The 18,332-nt window shown below is 32.2% G+C and overlaps 1 pseudogene; it reads right to left on the bottom strand.

The window, feature by feature from the left end:
• Positions 1-15,420: 15,420 nt before the first annotated feature.
• Positions 15,421-16,218, bottom strand: LOC149545216 (uncharacterized; annotated as a pseudogene).
• Positions 16,219-18,332: the final 2,114 nt, after the last annotated feature.

The raw sequence follows: 18,332 nt of genomic DNA, 5'->3' as shown, positions 1-18,332 counted from the left end.
AGGGACATTGTTTGGTCTACTTGGACTGTCTATCATGTGAGAAATGACATGGATCCTGAATTTTATTTCCATGTCAATTAAATTGTTTAGCTTCATTCCTCTATCATCCCATTCAACTAAGGTCTTCTTTGCTAATTCACCACAAGCTATGGTTTTTGTCATTTTGGGTCTATCAAGCATAAGGTAACTTGTAACTTAGTGAACCATATTCTTCATGATCTTCACAAGTTGTTCTAACTACAAAGACATGTCTTGAACTCTTCTCAAATTGAAACCAATCCACTTAATTTTGAAATTGTTTGGCATGTACATGGCATGTGTTAAAACCTTAATCTCTAGTAGAGTAAATGGTTCTTTTCCATTTCATTCTTCTATTAAGTTTACTTAAGTGAACTTATAAATTAAGAGGAATTATATATTTTGATTCTTACTATTACTAGGAGGATATTGTTGATTCATCCCTTTGACTTCAACTACTCCTAAAATTTTACGTGGTTAGTTCCAATTTGGACACCACCCTTCTAGATTGTAGGTGGATGGTAGGTGGTTGAGTCCATGAGGACTCTACTTCCTCCAAGTTGAAACACTTGTCTAAATCTTGTCCAAGACCTCTATTAACTCATCCCTACATAAATAGGCTAGCTCTTTGTATTTCATATCTTAGATATCTATCAAATATATCATACAATACATTAGGAAATATTGATGTTATTATGCCTCTAAGCATTTACATTAGAAAGTGGTCTCATATAATTATTATATCAATTTCATTTCATCTTGTTTGATCTAACTCTTTCAATAGATTATATTTTATGTATTTATTTTCACAAATTCTAACATGGTGTCAAAGTAGTTATTGAAAGATTAGATTATTTTTAGTGGTCTTGGAAAATCTTGTATGATCTCTTGCATTTCTATATGAACTGGAGAATCAAAAAGGATTCTTTAAGACTCATTAATCTCTTTTACATATATATTGTTTTTCTTGATCTAGTCATTGTAGCACTTTGAAGGAATTTAGATCTTGAGGACAACATGCAAATAGAGCTTCTTTTTTCTGTTAGTGTGGTCCACCTTCCCGTAGGGCCCACCTTATTGTGGGGCCCACCTACTTGTAGTATCCTACGTCAAGCAAGGCCCACACCAAGTGGGTTCGACCTCCAACAGGTCCAACTTCTAGTGGGTCTACATCAAGCAGGACCCACACTGAGTGGGGCCCACACCAAATGGAGCCCACACTAAGTGGGGTTCACATCTAGCAAAGCTCACCTCTAGTAGGGCCCAAATCAAGAATGACCGACCTCTAGCAATGTTCATCTTCTTGTGGGGCCCACCTATTATGGGTCCTTCTTATAGTTCTTGATGACAATCCTTCTACAATCATGAATTTTGCATCTTCTAAGGTATTGTTTGAGCTCATATAGACACTTTTTTAGATGCTATTTTTTTTTTAAGTAAATGATTTTTTCTACTTCTTAGCTTTGGTATCAATTCTAAGATATTATGGTTAGACATAGAACTTTAAGAATTTTGTCCAAATTGGCCTAATTTGGCACTTGTAATCTATTAGATCCTTGAGTGATCTATGTCCTAATTGTATGAATCTCTTTTTGCTTCATATTTGAAGTTGTAGTTATCAAAATCCTAAGTTCACTTTGGTCCATTTTTGTAAATGAAAATTTTAAATGCACTAAATTATAAAGTGTCAAATTATTGCATCTTTGGTGGGGGTGATTTCTCATCTAGTAAATTTGGGATGATGAACTTGTGTTGTGTTGGTGTCATTTTTTCTTTCTTGTAGTACAAATGGGAAAATCACAAATTGAACTCCTAACTCTATATAATTATGAATCATGGAAAAAATTGGTATGGAATTATCTAAGGGAAAAGGGTTGCACATGATATGTAAATGAAACTATTACTACACCAACTGATGCTAATGCTCTTCAAGCATGGGAGATCAATCTTGAGAAAGCTCTTGGATTCATTTTTTCATTAGTCTTTGTTGATTTTAAATTTCATTTGGAATCCTTTAATACACCTAAGGAGGCTTGGGGTTCTCTTGAAACTTTGCTTTTGTAAAACTGACAAGATTAAGGGTTATCAAATTTATAATGATTTGATGAATCTTGATCCAAAAAGTTTCAACAACATCCAATAATAAATCTCCAAGATTAAATAATTAATAACATAGCTAAAGGACTACAAGACAATTAAGGAAGATATACAATTGACTCTCAATGTGTTATCCAAGGTTGGTCCTGAGTATTGTGTATGTGTTTCTAACTTTCATACCAATTAGTTTTCTATGGGAGCTACATATGTTGATCCTACTTTTGATGCTTTTTGAAATCTTCTAATCCAAGAGGAAGTAAAGCTAATTAAAATGGGTATCATCAAGACATCCAAGTCACAATAATTAATTGCAAGTAAGGCAAAGGTGTAGAGAGATGCAGAGAATCTTGAAGAGAAAAAAAAGAACAAATAGATTAAGTCACAAAGAAAATTTGGATCTTCTTCCTCAAATAAGGAATTATTTAAAAAGGAAAAGTATATTTGTTCATGTTGCAAGAAGAATGGACATGAAGAACATCATTTTTATAAGAAGGATATTGATGAACTCAAGAATACTCTTAAGAAAATTAAAACAAATCTATCTTCAAGAATGACTACTTCATCCTCTTCTACTCATTCCAATGATGCTAAAATAAAATATAACAAGAGAAAAGGTCAAGACTTAATTTCTACTTCAAGTCATGATTCAGGGAGATGGCTTCTAGATTGAGGAGATTCTCATTATATGGCATCTTCAAAGTCTTTGTATTCTTCATTTGAGTCTTGTAATGCACCACCTATTTTGTTGGGAAATCATACTTACATGAATGTTATTGAGAAAGGAACAATTGATAAGGGGGAGAGAACCTTCAAAGATGTGTTGTGTGTACCCCACCTTACTCACAATATATTTTCCATATATCAAGTCACTAATGAACCAACAAGAAGGATTGTAGAATTCAATACTGAATTGGTTCTTATCAGAGAATTGAAGAGTAGAGAGATCATTGCTACATTAATGGTTGATCATGCATCTTGAATATATACTTTTGAAACTTTTATTCAGATGATGATGGTGATTATTCAACAAATTTTGATCACACTTCTAGTATTGATTCACATATTGGCTACCTAAACTTGGGTATTCTTACATATGATCTAGTTCGTGAGTTATCCATTCCTTATTCTTCTATTGATATTATTTCTACTAGTACTTATGATGATTCTTTCATTCATATAGCCATTCATTCACAAAAATTATTTGAACAATTGATGGAGATCATTTTATGTTCACATGGATTAGTATAACAATTGGAGATCACTTTCATCAATTAGTACAACAATTAGAGGAGATCACTTTATCTTAAGAGGGAACTATTGATTCTTTACAACATGGTCTAGATTCATCCTTGGTTGATCATGAGTCATCTTTTTATGTAGAGTTCCCAAGTACAAATTATCACATGGATCAATTACCATTAGATCCTTGTTTGTCACCTTCTTTTATTAGGCTTGATCCTGATTGGTTTATGACATCTTCTTTCAGCCTTGACATGGAGACACTTGAACACAATCTAGTGATTCTATACTTTCTAAGATTTCTTCCTTCATATTAGGGAGACTTCATTGAAAGACCTTTGATTTTATTTCTTCCTAAAGGGAGGAATGTTATTATTCAGTCATGGTGAAGTTTCTACATCAAACTTAGAGCATCTACCACTAGTTGACATTCTATATTGAATAAGGGCTATTATATCTATCTTCTTCTCATACTTATGTATATTTTATGCATGATGTATGCCATAACGGGGGTGTCTTGATTATACCTTACATTCATGCATCTTTTTTTTTCTAGCTCTCTCTTTTTAGGGGAGAGTTTTTCCCATGTGGTTTTCCATTTTTGCCCCTTTTTTTGAGAGATTTCATATTTTTAGTTGTACATGGATAGCTAACATGGCTTTTTTTTCAGGACCCATTAGCTATTTATTGAATTAAGATACTTCCTAATTTTCACTTAAGGTGGGGTGTTAGAGTAAATGGCTCTTTCCCATTTCACTCATCTATTAAGTTTACTTAGGTGAACTCAAATTAGGAGGAATTATATATTTTGGATATTATTATGAGAATATTTTTGAGTCATCCCTTTGACTTCAAATGCTCCTAAAATGTCACATGTGGTTAATTCCAATTCAGACATCACCCTTCTAGATTGTAGGTGGATGGTAGGTGGTTGAGTCCATGAGGACTCTACTTCCTCCAAGTTGAGACACTTGTCCAAGCGCTCTATCAACACATTCCTATATAAATAGGCTATCTCTTTGTATTTCATACCTCAGATACATATCAAATATATCATACAACACATTAGGAAATATTGATGTTATTGTGCCTCTAAGCATTTACATCAGAAATTGGTGTCATATAATTTTTATGTCAATTTCTAATACATGTCTTATCCCTGTTAGTGTCTTTACAATACCATCAAACATCTTGATTCTAATACTCCCAATCCCAATAGTCTTACAAGAAGCATTATTTCCCATTAAAAAAAAAAACCTCCATCAATAGGTTGGTAAGAAGAAAACTAACTTCTATGTAGACACATGTGATCAGAAGCACCAGAATATAAAATTCATTCATCTTGATTATGTAAGATATTACAAACAGATAATAGTTTACAAACTATACCTAAATTTTCCTCAGTTGGACTCACTTCCTTTTTGAATTCATCATTCTCTGCTCTTTTCCAAAAATATTTATTGAGATGCCATACTTTATTGCAATACCAACATTTACCCTTACTCTTTTTGCCTCTTGACTTGGATCTGGATTTATCTCTCAAACCTTCCCATTTTTCTATGGAACAGCCTCTAGCCACCATTGCTTCTAGTGTTGAGGTTTCTATATTAGACTTCATTTGAACCTCTTTAGAGAAAAAAGCTCCCACAATAGAATCAAATTCGAGGGATTCAGTTGTACTAAAACTAATAGAAGTAACTAAGTGATTCCAGGATTTGGGCAAAGAGTATAACAGAATAATTGCTTTGTCTTCATCATCAATTTTTACATTCATACTTCCCAATTGAAAAATTAGAGTATTAAAAATATTTAAATCATCAAGAAAAAGTATACCTTCCTTCATTTGCAAGCTATATAGTTCTCTTCAAGTAGATTGAATTTGTGAAGGATTTTTTCATATAAAGACTCTCCATTCTACCCCATAAACCTATAGCTATATCTTCTTCAAAAAATTTAAAAGAACCTCATCTAGAAAACACACCTAGATTTTTCTTAGGGCTCTCACATCCAAATATTTGCAATCATCCTTTGCCATATTTATCAGTTTCTTTGACTTTCCAGCTAATGTCTTATGCAATCCTTGCTACACTAACAAGTCACGTGTCTTGAGCTACCATAGCTCAAAGTTGTTTTGCCATTAAATTTCTCCACATTGAATCTTACATTTGAAACGTTTTCCATTTGATACTGAAAAAACTCAACACCAAATTCTAACAAAACCACTGTAAAAATTAAATTGCCCAGATATCAGTTGTTATGGGAGCAGAAGCATTAACCAAAAACAATATACTTACAAAATAAATTAGATGCAAAGAAATAGTGAGAGAAATATAAAAGAATAACAATAGAAACAACAATGCACAGATATATGTGGTAAAATCTTAACAATATGTCAAGGAAACATCCACGGGGCAAGTATTGGTTTTCTTATTGCTCAGAAGAAACTCATTACATCTTCAACTTCACAGTTGCTGCAATATTTCTATTCATACATTGATAATGCCTTAACAAAGAAGAAAGATATATAACCTCTTGAAAATAAGAGAAAAATTTCTCAACATAGAATAAAACTCAATTTATACTTCAAAATGTTAAAGTTTCCTTTTGAAGATAAAAGCTTTGTTTTTTTTTTAAATAGAAAAAAGATTGTTTTCATAATCTTGTTTTTTCTATTTTGCTTTAATTGTTGTCATTATCTAATATGATTATCATTTCCTACACACCTGGCAAGGGAAAGATGAAAAAATGTTATTTAGAGAACAAGTGTCCCTAAAATTAATACTATGCAAGGAAAATCTCTTGTCATGATAGAAAATTATTTCTGTTATGCATTTTTTTCCCTTCTCTTGGCCGCTAATTTAAAGTTCATTAGCTAGAAATTATAGTCCACTACATAAGATGTGTGTAGACCTGAAACAAAAATTTATTATGAAATTATTAGAAGAATATAAAGCATCTAACATTGACACATACCATTGGAATTAGTTCACACTAACATATGTGGACCTATGAAAACTCCATATTTAGGAGGAAGTATATATTTCCTAAAGTTTATTGATGATTTCAGCAGGACGATTTTGATATACTTTCTCAAACAAAAGAGTGAAGCTTTTGACAAATTGAAGGAGTTTAAAACTTTGGTTGAGAAACAATGTGGTCTCTATATCAAGGTATTATGATTTGATAGAGGTGGTGAATTCAGTTCTAGGGTGAAAGTATGAAGTTCTATCACATTTTAGGCTAACTAATCAGAATGACTAAGTTTGAGTATTTCTATCTATTTTTTTTTTTTTTCAAATATATGATCTTGTTAGATCTATTCTAGCTAAGTTATATATGGTCTCGCACTTTTCCAATTGGAAATGTCTATTAAATGCATGTTTTATAGTAGTTAGTGTCAAATTACCAAAGAAATTAAATTATTTCAGAAAGCTAACATTTCAATAACTCTTACTATTTTTAATTTTTTCTTTTAACAACATATAAACACCATTTTATAGAGCTCAAAGTCAAGAACATTCTAATATAGAGTTCATAGAGTTTTAATCAGATATAATAAATTGTAATTAAAAAATTGTACAAGTATGCATTTTAACACTCGAGAAGATGTCAATTTTGAGAAAGAAAAAAATAAAAATCATATTTAAAAAATTTCAAAATTATACAATGTTCTAGAGGAGAGAGTCCTCTTCAAGAATCTATAATTTTTATTTTGCTTGGAATAGATTTATTTACAAAAATGTGGTGGGAGATGAAAACTATCAATTTGAATAAGTTGAAATTTGAATTGTTATAAAAGAGAAAATATAGGTCTAAAGTCAATTTTGTTTTTTATTGTTCTAGCTACATATATTATCTATATCATAATATGAGATCAAAAGGAAATAATTTTATTTCCTTATAGTTTTGTAGTGGGAACTAGACCACTAATTTCCAGCATTTTTCAACAACTAAAAAGTTATCTTTAAAATAAAATAAAATCTATGATTTCTTTTTTCAAATAATTATAAAAAATTATAATTCTAAACTTCATCTACTTCTACACATCTCATTAGTTTACTTCATTTTCAAATTCTAAATAATAATATAAGATTTATATCATTGAAGTTGAACAATTATACTTTAGTTAGCCTTTTCTTTTGTAAAAGGGTGATATGGGTTTGTACTTTTACCCTCTAATGAGTTTCTAAAATTTTGAAGATTTCATGGAATTAAGAAGTAGTTTACCACCAGGTACACACCACAACAAAATGGTGTAGTAAAGAGGAAGAATAGAACCATAATGGAAATGGAAAGGAGTATGTTGAAGGCCAAAAATCTATCTAATGAGTTTTGGGCAAAAGAAGTAGCATGTGTTGTATACATGTTAAACAGGAGTCCTACAAAGAGTGTTAAGAACACAATTCCACAAGAACGGTGGAATGGTAAGAAATATAATGTATCCCATTTTAGAGCTTTTGGATGCATTGCTTATTTATTGGTGCCATCTGAATTGAGAAGGATATTGGATGATAAATGTGAAAAATGCATCTTTGTTGGTTATAGTGAAGAATCAAAGGCTTATAGATTGTATAACCCTATTTCAAAGAAATTGATCATTAGCAGGAATTTTAAATTTGAAGAAGAAGATTCATGGCATGGAAATGATAACAAACAAGTCACAAGAGAAGCACCAATATTACAAAGTGATGATGAATTAAAAGAACAAGGGACACAATCACCACCCATTACTCCACCAAGAAACTTTGTGCAAGGAGCCTCACCTCTAGGTTCAAATGTAAGTGATAAATTAGATTCTACTTCTCAAGACGAAGTTACAAAGGTAAGAAGACAACAAGCTTAAAAGAGATATATGATCAAGAAGAAGAGAACGTAGACATATACTCAATTTTTTCCTTATTTTCTTGTGATCCAATGGTATTTTGAAGAAGCAATTAAAGAAGATAAATGGATCAAAGCAATAAATCAAGAAATTGACTCTTTTAAAAGAAATAAAACATGGAAATTAATGGGTTTACCTAAAGGAAAATAATGTATAGGAGTCAAATAGGTCTACAAAACTAAACTTGACGCAAAAGGTGAAATTGTTAAGCATAAGGAAAGAGTAGTTGCTAAATGTTTTTCACAACACTATGGAGTTGATTATAATGAAACATTTGCTCCAGTTGCTAGACTTGACATAGTTCAAACTATTTTAGCAATAGCTACACAAAAATGATTTAGAAGTGTATCAAATGGATGTAAAATCAGCTTTTTTGAATGGTTTTCTTGATGAAAGGTTATATGTTAAACAACCACATGGTTATGAGGTTTGTGGGCATGAAAACAAGATATATAAACTAAACAAGGCACTTTATGGTTTGAAACAAGCTCCTGGGGATTAGTATAAGAAAATTCATTCATACATAATCAGTAATCAATTCAATAGAAGTAACAATGAGCCCATGTTGTATGTCAAGACTAATAAGGAAGGTCAGATTTTGATTGTGTGTTTATATGTTGATGACTCGATATTCACTATAAATCTGTCAATAGAAATTTTCAAGTCAAAAAATATGAAACAATTTGAAATGATAGATTTGGGGTTGATGAGATAATTATTAGGTATTGAAGTTATTAAATGTGACAAAGGTATCTTCGTTTGTAAAATGATGAATTGCAAACCCAGCATCAACTTCAGTTGCAATCAGAACAAAACTTAGCAAGCAAGAGAAGGGCTCAAATGTTGATCCAACTACATTTAGAAAAATATTAGAAATTTAATGTATATGATAGCTACAATGCCAGATATCATGTGTGGTGTCAGTATGATCTCAAAGTTCATAGAGTCACCACAAAATCCTCACTAGCAAGTTGGAAAAAAGATATTGAGATATATTGTGGGAACAACATGATATGGAATCCTATATTCCAAAGCTAACAATTTTTGTTTGATTGGTTATGCTGACAGTGATTTTGTAGGTAGCATTGATGATAGGAAGAGCAGTTCTAGATATATATCAAGAGCCATGTCATGGGCATCAAAGAAGTAGCCTATAGTAACGATCTCATCAGCTAAAGTAGAATATGTAGCTGCCACTTCTACAGAATGTCAAGCAGTATGGATGTGTCAAATTTTATTCGATCTTCACCATCATTACGTGTAACCAACAAAAATCCTTTGTGATAACAAATCAGCAATAGCATAATCTAAAAATCATGTATTTCATAAAAGGAGCAAACATATTGATACAAGGTACCACTTTATCAAAGAATTGGTCAACAATGGAGAAATCTACCTTGAGTTCTACAAATCTAAAGATCAATTCGTAGATATTTTCACTAAGACATTGCCAAAGAGTAAATTGTAATATCTGCGAGAAAAATTGAGTATTATTGATGAAAAAAATGTAAATGGTAGAAATTAAGGGGGAGTGTTGGCTAATTTCTTTTGACCACCCACCATCCACAACCCACAGTCCACCATAGATAGCAAGCAGCCTAGTTGTCCCAACCATTTGACTCAGCAGTCCATAATGCACTATAATATTTTATATGCTATGTAATAAGTGTGGTAGACTTTTAGACACTTCTCGGACCTCTATAAATAGAGGCTTATGTAATGTATTTCAAAAAGGTAGTATGACAATAAACTAAGCTTTAGTTCTGTGTGTTTGTTTATCTTTGCCTTCACTAGATAGACAGAAGTGTCTAAAAATAATGATTTGACTATAGTAAAGATTTACTCCAAAAAAAAAAAAAAATGCATTGAAGGGAAAAAGGAAAGGTGAAATAACTTTTGTACTTCTCTGGCCCTTATAAAATTCAAATCTTGCTTACATTCTAATTACAACATGAAAGTGTGTTTTAAGACAACATTAGAGACAATTCTTAAGGGAATTGTCGTAATTTGAGACAAAAAAAGAAGTTGTGTATTCTTTTACCTATTGTCTTTAAGTGATTGTCTTAAAAAATTGTCGTAAATTATTGTCTTATAAAGACAATAAAGAATAACATTGTTATTGTCTCTTAGAGACAATTTTAATTTTGTCTTTATATAAACTATTGTGTCTTTAATCTCACTTATTGTATTTCTTAAGATGATTACGGAGAAAATGGTACAAACTAATAAATTTTTAAAAATTATATTATTTAGTATAAACTAAAATATAACTAATTATTTCATGTTAAGGCACGATGGATTCGAACCACCATCCCCTACTTTTAATGCAGGTGCTTGTCCATTGAGCTAGCACCTTTTAAAATAAGGAAAATTAGAAGTCTAAAGGTTTTGCAAATATGAGCCACAAGAAAGGAGCAAAACAAATTAATTCAATGAGTAGGAACATTGGTGGTGAGCTGGACTTACATGTGGATAGACGGTGTTAGGTTTTGGCACATTCAAATCTGGCACTTAAGGTTGCTAGCTCATCACACAAATGTAACAAATTAGATGGGACTTAAACTTGTTTTAATTGTAGACTATAAAACATGATTTCAATTGTTGATTACAAGATTTTGATAGTTTAAAAAAAAAAAAATTCTAATTTAAAAACCTTTACGGTATGTTCTCTATGTGTGTTGGCTTAAGGCTTTGAAAATGGGTATGCACATATAGCAACAGAGAAATTTTAGCCGCAACTGATCTGGTATAAATGTACACCTAATGTGGAGGCACCGACAAACATGTCAATCATTTGTCATCACCACTTATGCCAAGAATGAAAGCCTTTAAAAGTAACTAATTTATAAAATCAATTGTAAATTGTTGCATTCCAAGAAGACCATTCAACTCCAATTCTAAATATGATAGTAGGCATCGAGTATAAGTTGAATCACCTTGGAGAAGGCAAATGGAAAGAAAAAAGTTAAAAGAGAGAAGCGCATTGGAATTAAGGGAGCATGGAAAATTTGGTAACCAATGTGGATGGAAAGCTAGTTAATGGAAGACATTGTCCCAGTTACCTCTACTCTCCACATGGTGTTTCTGCCACCTTCTCTCAACCTGTAGACTCATCACTACAAACATCGTGGCATCACAAGATACCTGTAAGCCAGAGCATTAGATATTGGCTCATGACTTAGCACAATGTAATGAATTTTATTTGGCAGATAAACCATCACATCTAGGATGTAAGAACGTTGGTTTTGGCATTCATTGCTCCCACCATAATGGAGTCCAGTACAAAAATACTAAAAGTTATGTAAGCAAAAATTTCTAATTTCAGACAAAATGTTGGACAGGGGTCAAAACAAGGGCCTGCTTCAACAAGGTTGGACGCTGTCACCATGCATGATTGGTACGCCACGCAAGCAAAAGATATTGAACCAAAACAACCTAAGACATTAGGAGTTTTGGATTTAATATGGGAGCTTTCTCAGCCATATTGGACCCCACACAAAAGAGCTAGTGCTCATAGAATAAAAAAAATATTGGTAGAACTTTCATTACAGAGATTCTTAGAAATATATTTGTTCATATGATAGAGGATTTTTTGACTGTGGCAGCATCTAAGAACAATCTAGTTTGTGATGTGGAGCAATACAATGGAGAATACAAAAGTATGTTTCATCTACCAAAAAATTTGTGGCAGGTGATAAAAGGACTACTTTGTAATTTTGAATTTGGGAACACTGATCATTGAAAGTGCAAGAGTGATTTTGGAGCACTCTCCCTACACAATGGAGCTTGCTAAGGAGCAGCAGACACTAAATGATTCAAGTACATTAGAGGAGCTCTATCTTTTACATATTTTAAATTTTCAACACCAGTGGAATCCAATGAAATTCCAAAATCCAATTATCTCATTTAAGGAAATGGAAACAATTGGAGGAGAAGAAATTTTTGACTCTAATTTAATTTAGAAAAGAATCATTTGAATGGTATTAGAATAGAGTTTGGCAACCTTGAGGTCGTCTCAAGATCTTATTGTTATCTAAGATTTGGCAAAAAGAAGGGAATGTTACTGTACATGACTCTACCGATGAAATCGAATGGTAAACAGGGGATGTTGTACTGCATAGCTATGCCAGTTGGACTTAATACATTGTAATTATTATTTTTTGAGTCCAACAGGTATTTTTGACTTCCGATGAGTAAAAGATTTTTATACCACACACAAGTATATTTATGTAAAAACAGATAACTGGGAGAGCAACATTACATACCATAATATACCCTACCAGAAGTCCAAAATGCTAGAGCTCCGCAAACACTGAAGATGCCAATTGTTTGCCGCACCATTGTTGAGTAGGGTTTTTGCATCTAATCTCATTAACTCCCCATTCAACCATCCTAAAAATTGCCTCAGGGCCATCTTCCTTCTTTTCGATACTTTCCTATAATCTTCCTCAATCACAACCAATTACCAAAATCACCAATACTTTTAATATCAAAATATGATAGTAATAAAAAGAAAATCTAAACACATATCACTTATGGAAAAAGAAAAATAAACTCCGCAGTGATCCCTACCAATGCTTGTGAGTTGAGGGTGAGATTTCACCTCAGCCCCTCCCATACATTCCTCTCAAGATGTGTGGCAATTAAAGAAGTTCCTCTCTTATAATATATGGAATAATCATTTACTTTTTAGGACAAAGAAAACTTTCTTCTATAGCCCACAATATATAATAATATTCAGCTCCTTGAATATTTTCATGATGAATTCTCTTATATAAGCTTTTCCAATTTTCAAGAAGGCATCAATCTGCTCACCTAAGATTATTATCACAAAATTAGACAGTCCTAGACTCTCGTAACATTTGGAAAATCATTTTCACATTGATTATTCAAAATCATACACAACCACTGAAAATACAATTCATTTAAGTACATTTTTCTTGTAATCACAAACAAATATAATTTTTCAGAAAGAGGTTATCATGAAAAGTCTATGCTCCTTTAAGAATAATCTGTTCCAGTTGACCTCAATGTTCAAAGATGTTTAGATTGCATAAGATACAAGATCTTTCAACATTGAGGCCCTAGCTGGAAAAAATTATTTCTTAAAGGACCATAGATTTATCATGATAACCACTTTCTGAAAAACAATATTTGTTAATGACTCGACAAATTTTCATTGCATGAACTCTAGTCTGATTTTGTTAAAGAGTTGAATAAGAATTTAATATTTTTTTGGCAAGTTCTAACCAATGAAATTATTTGGTTTTTGTGAAAACAACAAAATCAGGATTGTTTTCAAGGAACAAAAAAGAAACTCACTGAGTCATCTAAAAAACTCATCTTTGTCTATATTGTCATGCAGATTACCCTTACACTAGACCTTACATAGAAAAAAATCTGGGAATTAATTTCCCATGCAAAATCAAGATAGTGAAAGTCAAAGTTGAAGATGGAAAAATGTTGGCCTTATTCTAAAAAAACAAAAAACAATTTTTTCAAAAGCTACAGGAAATTCCAAAAAAGGGACAAGAGGAATTATACCTATCATAAGCTTTAAGAGGACAAGAATCTTAGAGAAGGAATGATAGTGCTGAGGAAGACATGGCATGAAAATGGTGAGATTTAATGACTCAATTTGAGATAACAATCAACTAATTGGAACCTATGATATGGATACATACAGTGAATTGGAATATGTATTTTGCTAATCCTTTGAAATGTTCAGCCCTTGCATTGAACCACCATCTATTCCTCTATATTTAGTTCTTCTTGGTTAAACTGTTGTATCTACAACTCATTTTGCTAAGACCAAGAAGATAATGCATATTCATATATATGTGTGTAACACTTTCCTGTTCATTCACATAGTTGCCCTGCCTCTAAACAAAGAAGTATGAATTCAGTGAATTAAATTAACATGCACAGAAGAAATATTTTCTAACAATAAAAACTGATTTTTAAAACATGAGATGTCAATTAAAATGAGCACAAAAAATAAATCATTGAGGCTTTCCTAATGAACACCAAAGTTCAATTCCCCAAGAAGCATGTTAAATGCTTCAAATATAAAAATCTTGAAAGTTGAATTGGGTAATCTAACACATCCAATTAATGGTATGATGCATCCCAACAGGTTGTATGTTGTATCACAACAAGGAATTCATGTCTGAATATGACATCTGAGATAACCGTCGAAGGAAATCCCATGAGGTGATGTTAACCACACAAAAAATGATATAAAATAACTTACAAACGGTTCCACTTTCTATGATCTCAGCATCTCTAAGGCCATGCGTGCATGTTTGAAGATCTTTACTTTGAAAGGTTGAACAAGACAATCTAGTAAGTGGTTGAATCCCTCTAGACACTACAACATGATATTTTCAATTTGTCAACATTCTCCATTCTTACAATGTCAAATAAAATTAGAATGGTTTACAGCTCAACCTAAAATCAAAATACTAGATCATACAGGGGCCAAAAAAGATATTGACATTCTGTTTGCTTAATCTGGACCTCTTTCAAAGAACAAAAAAGATCTAAGCACCCATAACAAGTATAATGAATATTTTTAAAGAATCCACTCAGCCCATTCCATAGCGAACAAAATCAATCTCTAATAATCAAGGGGAAGTCAATTATGCAGCCCTAAATAAAAGAGTATTTCCAGATTTTTTTAACATTGATTTTTGCAGCCAAAACCATAATATTAGATGCCAAGAAAATGCTAAGAAAGTCTCATTGTGTGCAGCCCAAATCAAAGAACATTTCAGATTTCTTATGACAGATTTTGTTGTCCAAAACAATGACAAGAAAATTATAAGGTAATGTAATAACATGCACCCCATTAATTACCCAATCCATAACGTAGGAAGCAATCTAAAAACTAAGTTAATTGGGGATAGATTCAATTACTCCCAAAGATTTACTTGTCATCAACACAGCCAATAATGAAACTGATCTCTTTCATTTTAATGAGCAATATTTAAAACAAACAAACTCATATGCAACCGAGTACAACTTTCTCTATGAAATGCAGAAATGTCTTATTTCCATGTTTCTCTCTTTACATATTATTACTCTTCCATAGAGAGAGCTTTGTTTTTTGCTCTCCAGTCCAGATTGGATTCTCACAAATTTGTTTTTAAAACAAAACTATGTTATACTTTTCCTATCAAGAATCAACCCTGAGACCGCAAGGAATGCACCAATGAAGTTGACACTAAAAAATACATCAAAAAACCAACAACAACTAGATCATGAAGTGGCAACTCCATTTGACCAAGTCTTATTGGCACAATAGTGTCAACATAATGAAATGTACCCCAATAAACATAGAGAACCTTTATTACCACAAAGGCACCAAATGTCTTAAGGAAAACAACACCACAGAATTTTTCTAAAGCCAAAAGAGCCCCAAAAAAAAATGTTGTCTCCCAACTTTTAAAAATAGATGAGAAATAATTCTATTTTAAACCCAGTGCTAATATTTCCAAGGTCCCCAAGCCAACTACAAGTTTGTGCTACATATCCAATATCTGTGGTTTCCAATGACTGATGATAGTTGTGAAAACTAAAAATTTTTGTCAATGTTGCTATCTTATCAAGTTAGATAAGTGTGAGTTAGGGCAATCACAAAGCTCTATTTGCTGGAGGGTTTTGATCTAATGCACAATAATCATGGTGAATTCTAAAAGAATCAAACTAATGGCCTGTATCCACATGTATATTTTCATCCCATGATTTAGATTCATCATCTATTATACTAATAGTTAGCTCTGCAAGTTGTTTCAGATCACTCCTTGAATTTTGTCTGATACACCATGGTGATTTATTGAAGTGTCTTTCATGTGCTGCTGTAGAAGCTGGCACAGATTCCAATGAATGCATACTCTGAGTACACTTACTTTCACCTTTTTCCTTCATTGTTTAGAATAGATCCCTAGCTAAGGCAGCTAGGACCATTAAATCGTAACCATTTTTTTAGCATATAAGGATCGATCTAAATTGTTCTCATGTGAATTTTTCATATCCTTTCTTTCCCTTTAAACCAATAAACACATTAAACAAGTGTTAATGAGCTTCCTTTGAATTCACTTCATTCACCAAATTATGACAATTGACATGAATAAATAAGATTGATATTTAGAACCTGCCAAATTTACCCCACAATCTAATACTGGTGAGGCCGTAAATTGGGGATGCTATCTTTATAAATCCAAAAGGATAAAACTATAATATTTACCAAATTCCAGTTTATTCTAGTTTCTTAGGATGGGGTTCCATGGAGAGGGGTTGGGTTGATATATGGTCAAAATATTTCCTATTTTACCTCAATCATATTTAGAGGGCCTCATGCATGGCATGTATATAATTTTTTTATAGTTTACTTTATTGCAAAGTCATGGATCTGTACTAATATACAAGTTTATCATATGGTTGCACTTAAGAATGCATAGTTCACCCTCAATGGGAAGACATCATTTGTTTGTCACAAACGAAACAAATGACATTTTTCAGTGATTTTCGTATTGTTATCAGCATTTTTTTTTCATGGCTATTTAAATTTCATTTGTATATTCATTTCTTGGGCTGGAGATCTATAATGATTTTGTGAGCTGCACATAATCATCCCTAGTTTTTCTTGTATAAATACAACATTGATTAGCCTTGTTAATTTTTTATTCTATTTCTTTTGGGTGAAGTTGTCAAGCTATACTCTTCATCAGCATCATAAAGAGTTGCTCTCCTACTCGGCCCCGCCCCCACCAAAGGGTAGGTAGATTGGTTGCTGATAATAGAAGAGTAGCGGGGAGCTGTAATGTACCCTAGTTTTGCAAAGAACAGTGATTGAGCTCAGGACAAATTTAGCATCAATACAAGGACAACACTTATTTCGTATTACCACTCTAGCTAAACATTTGAGGGCTTCATTTTTCAGTGGGGTTGCCAAAACGTCATTATGAAATAATGTAATAGAAAAGAATTGGGTGACACTAATATGTGGAAGTGGAGATGGTTGTCACTCATCAATCAAGTAATCATGGTAAAAGCAGTTACAGGGGTGATGTGTATATATATATATATATATATATATATATATATATATATATATATATATATATATATATATATATATATATATATATATATATATATATATATATATATATATATATATATATATATCATGTCTTGATTGGCAGGAGTCTTCTAAAATGAAAGAAGGTTGAAAGAATTTTTATTGGTAGGGGATGAATGAAAGAAAAAGATTCTCATTGGTGCACTAGGACAAGGTGACTAAACCATTTGAATATGGTGGGGTGCGAATTAAAGATATAAAGTAAGAAAGTCAATGCATTAGGTGCCAAATTGGCTTGAAAGGTGTTCAAATACCCTAATAAATTGTGGTGCCAAATCATGTAAAACAAGTATTTGGATAGTCTCAATCCAAGTAGGAATCTCACTTTGGCATTTAGTAATAGCAGTTCAATTGTATTAAGGTTCGAGTGAGATTGTCGATAAACATTATAAATTATCCAACTTGTGGGTGAATAATTGGAGAACAAACTTTTGGGCTGACTTGTGGGATGGATTCCTATAGTATTAAAAGAGATATTACTTCAAACTTGGGTGAAGAATGTGCAACATTATATTGACGGAGTACACATTCAAGGTAGGATGGTATAGGAAAACATTGAAACTATTCGGATCAAGGAAGAATCAAATTAAAATTCAATAACAAACCTGTGAAGAGATCACTAATACTACTCTTGAGATTCAATGGTGTGCTACCATATTAGGCCAATACTAAGCCCACTTGAGCTACACGATGACAATATCTACTAGTAACACGCAGAATAATGACGACTACCCAATAAAGCTTTTTTGGATTAATAGATTTCTTTTGAAAGCAAGTGCTTTTCTTTGGACCATTTTGAACAAATGTGTCCTTACAAGAGACAGGTACATAGAACAAAGATGAGTGGCCCAAGCTGGTGTGTTCTCTGCAAAAGTGCGAAAGTGATATTTCACCAATTAGCATAATTTAGAGGATTTTAGGGGCTACACAGGTAATAATGGAGATTTTCTC

This window comes from Cupressus sempervirens, chromosome 7, assembly GCF_028749045.1.
Source record: "Cupressus sempervirens isolate cs-2001-9-10 chromosome 7, ASM2874904v1, whole genome shotgun sequence".
NCBI classification, from domain to species: domain Eukaryota; kingdom Viridiplantae; phylum Streptophyta; class Pinopsida; order Cupressales; family Cupressaceae; genus Cupressus; species Cupressus sempervirens.
Note: the sequence above shows the minus strand (reverse complement) of the source record. Positions and strands in the feature narration are given on the sequence as shown.